The sequence below is a fragment of the Octopus bimaculoides genome, chromosome 5 (assembly GCF_001194135.2).
Source record: "Octopus bimaculoides isolate UCB-OBI-ISO-001 chromosome 5, ASM119413v2, whole genome shotgun sequence".
Lineage (NCBI taxonomy): Eukaryota > Metazoa > Mollusca > Cephalopoda > Octopoda > Octopodidae > Octopus > Octopus bimaculoides.
This window is the reverse complement of record NC_068985.1, coordinates 119151153-119155615: the sequence shown is the minus strand read 5'-3', so window position 1 is coordinate 119155615 and position 4463 is coordinate 119151153.

Sequence of the window (4463 nt, the reverse complement as noted above, 5' to 3'; positions counted from 1 at the left end):
ACTCCTACGCCTATGTAGGAACTAATAATGCAAACTCGTGTTTATTGCAATTTCTCTTACGTTTGCTCTGTATATCATCACTAGTAATATTACTAAGTATAGTAGTCACTTAACCACTGTACTGGAGGCAGACTGGGTGATGGTAGTCTACGGGAAGCTCCAAACTTAGCAGCAGAAGTCATACATCCATTTCTAAACACAAGATACACTATATATTATCATCAATAGTTAACATCTATTTTCCATGCTAGCATGGGTTGGATGGCTTGACAAAAACTGGCAAGGCCAGGAGCTGCACCAGGTTCTAGTGTGCTTTAGCTTGGTTTCTACAGCTGGATGTCCTTACTAATGCGAACCACTTTACAGAGTGTACTGAGTGCTTTTTACATAACACCATCACCAGTACTTTTTATTATATATATCATCATCATCATTCAACGTCCGCTTTCCATGCTAGCATGGGTTGGACAATTTGACTGAGGACTGGTGAAACCAGATGGCTTCACCAGGCTCCAATCTGATTTGGCAGAGTTTCTACAGGTGGATGCCCTTCCTAACGCCAACCACTCCAAGAATGTAGTGGGTGCTTTTACATGCCACCGACACGAAGGCCAGTCAGGCGGTACTGGCAACGACCATGCTCAAAATGGTGTATTTTACGTGCCACCCGCACAAGAGCCAGTCCAGGGGCACTGGCAACGATCTTGCTCGAAAGTCCTTACACATGCCATGGGCACAAGTGCCGTGTGTGTACCTTTGGGCATCATGTAAACAAGATCGTCTCTTTCCAAACTTCCCAGGAAAACGTGTTTGGTCATAGAAAATCTTCCTCAACAAATTCCGTTTGACTCATGCAAGCATGAAGAAGTGGACATTAAATGGTGATTGAGAAACTGTAATGCATTTGACCTTTCCAAAGGTATTAGTTGCATACCTGAAGTGAAACAGCTTTAACTAGGGATAAAAATCTGATCAAAGATTCTCAGCTTGCTAGGAGGAGGACAGCACAAAAACCTGGTAAATGACTAATATATTTGAAGGCTAGCAACATCAATTGTAGTAGAGTTTTTTGTTGTTTAGTTTCAGATCAGCTCCCAATAATTAATAAATTGTCACTATGATTACAACATACATCTCTCAGGCATTGCATATCTAGGACTACATTATCTAATGTGGCCCTCCCTTTTCAAGATGGTAGGGTGTAATTCGTGGGAAATTTTGCAGCAATTTCTAGCAGTTTGAGTGACCACGTAAAGACTCACTTGTTGGCTCTGGACATAATAGTACAGCAATGTTTGTCACTATCCATGATTACTTGATATAGAAGAAATGACAACGAGGACCTGACTAATTCTTACAGTGTCAAGTACTACAATATATAATGTTGTGGTGGAAAGAAGACTGGAAGTGGGGGGGGGGAGATAATGTCACAATGGCGAGTGAGAAGAAAAGTTTCCCTCGAGACATGAAGAAGAGGGGTCGTGACAATGTATTAACAATTGAACAATCTGCTGGCGGTACCCAATTGTAAGTCGAGTTAAGAACTTTATTTTCATGTCTTCAAATCACAAGCTATTTTGGCACAGTCTTACCAGCTGTGAGGATACGTCCAAGAAGTGGATTTTTTAATATTTTTCTGTTGCTCTTGTTCTTTTTTTTTTATTTTTTTTTGCCATGGCCACAAAAATCAGAATCAGTAGTGATGTATTGAGACTGTTCACTGGGGAAGGTGATGTGGTAGCCTGGATAAAGAAGGTGAGGCTCCTGGTGAAGCTTCAGGGAAAAGATGTGGCTAACCTTATGCAGTTGCATTTAGAAGGCAGTGCACTGAACGTCTACCTGGAAATGGATGAGGTGCAAGAGAAAGCGGAAAAAATTGAAGAGCGGCTGAAGGACACATGCACGGAGGGGGCTTTTAAAGCTTACAGCAAGTTCAGAAGAGTGAGATAAATCGGCAAGCAGATAGACGATTACATGAGCAAGATTAGGAGGTTGGTGGGCCTTGCAAGGTTTACTGGAGAAGCTGAAAAATGTTCAAAAAGCGGAGCACAGGGCACTTCTTCAGTGGGAAAAGGGGCAGGGTGACTGTGATCAGTACTCTAAATAATGTCTCCATGGATGGAACGCCATGTCACGTCCTGGATATTCAAAGGGTGATGACGAAGGGGAGGGGGGAAAGGTAGCCGTGTGACCCTATGAAGATCTCAAAGGGAACATTGCACCTCCAGGCGGATGGATGATTATGTGAACAGAACAGGGGAGCAATGACATTTAGATCAGGGCAGAGATGTTACATGAGAAGAAAAGCTTCCCTCTTTTTTCATGCCGTGAATGATAAAGGCGAGACGGGATGAAGAGAGGTCATGACAACACGTTAACAACTGAACTATCTGCTGGCAGTACCCAATCGCAAGTTGAGGTAAGAACTTTATTTTTGTGGCTTCAAATCACAAATGCCAAAGCATTATTTATTATGAATAACATGCCACTGTTAAGCAGCATGAGTGATACAATTTCTATAGAGGTTGATTTTGTCTTCCATTCTTCCGGGGTTGATAAATAAAGTACCAGTTTAGGTGATGAAGCAGCAAAATGATAAGAACTTCGAATGAAATGTTTTGTTTATTAGTTCCAGCTCTTTATATTTTCATTTTGAATTCTACCCTGGCTTACTTTCATGGTAGCTTTAATATGTCACCTGGTTTAATGCTATAACCTGGCTCATTTGGTTCCTTCAGTAAAATTCCATCTGCTGCGAGCATTCAGTTAGGTCTCCACCTTGAGAATAAGTGCCTCCCTTATTTTCCACCTGTCATGGAGGTCCTGAAAAGCATCATAAGCATTGCTTCCCTCCCACCCCACCCTCTTGACTAACCAATTAAAAAAAAAAAGGACAATATTTCTATCTGGAAAGAATTTAAAACTCTACAGCCAACTTGATAGCGCTTATGCTTAATGTGCAGAAAAGAAGTACAATATTTGATGGCATAAAAGACACAGGTATGTTAGGCACACCCCAATTTCAGCAGCACATATTTGGAAAAAGTTTTTAGTGCACTAAAAGCTTATGGGAGACCCAATTTGCATATTTTTGTATATCCAGGGAAAAACATGTAAAAATGATGCTAGTGATATAAATGATTATTCACTCTGCATTTAGATTCAGTTTGAAATCATTGCTAAGGAAATATAATATTGAATAAGTATTACTGTTTATGCAAAAGATCCCTTAACTTCTTTTATGAAGTAAACTAATCAAGATTTAGACCAAGGAAATAACCTTGATGTGATTGTTCAAAGAATATTTTAGAAGATATAAGAGCAGTGAGTTGGCAGAATTATAAGCATACCAGGCAAAATGCATAGCAGTATCTCATTGTTCTGAGTTCAAATTGTGCTGAGGTCGACTTTGCATTTCATCCTTTCAAGGTCAATAAAATAAATACAATTGAGCTGTAGACAAAGGAACTGGAAAATGGTTAGTCCTAGGCTTGGGAGAGGGTGATGCAGTGGTATGCAACAGATTACTTTTTTGAGAAGAGAGGGTGTTGTATTGGTGGTAGAAGGAAAGAAATCCTGTGTGGATTAGAGGTTGAAATACATTTGTGACTCAATATCAGTCAAGTGGTCTACTCTTGGGCACAGTCTAATATTTGTAGGTGAAACAACAACAGCACCATCTCAGGAGCTTCTTCTACAGTTGTTGATCAGTTAAGAACATAATAGTGGGGCCCAGAATTAGTAACAATTTCTGTGTGTGTGTGTGTGAGTAATTAACTGTATGTTGTCGATGAGGAGGGAGTGTAGAGACTATATCTGTTAAGAATTAGCAACCAAATCTACCTCAGATCGCATCCTTCTGTTTTGAAAAAGGAAGGACATATTGGTTAACATAGTCTTGCTGTGTAGAATAAAGAATGGAGAATAAAGGCGGAGAACTGGCAGAAACGTTAGCACGCCCAGCGAAATGCTAAGCGGCATTTCGTCTGCCGTTACGTTCTGAGTTCAAATTCCGCCAAGGTCGACTTTGCCTTTCATCCTTTCGGGGTCGATTAAATAAGTACCAGTTACTCACTGGGGTCGATGTAATCGACTTAATCCGTTTGTCTGTACTTGTTTGTCCCCTCTATGTTTAGCCCCTTGTAGGCAATAAAGAAATAAGAATAAAGAATGGAAGAGTCAGACCTGGAACACATGTCATCATAGGCGGTGTCATTTTGGGACATGACACACTAAGCAGTTGGCTGGGCCCCATGAGTATAGCAACTGACTTTTGTCTGGTTTCATGTGCTTGCTTGATGAGGCTGGGGTCATTCCAGGTTAGTGGTCCAGAGGTATCATCATGCATAGAGCTGACCAGGTCCATCAGTGCTCTCCATTGCTGGTGGTCCTGTGCCAGCTCCTCTGCATCCTCCACGGTAATGTCAAGCCTCTGGAGATCTTCCCAAATCATGTGCAGCCAC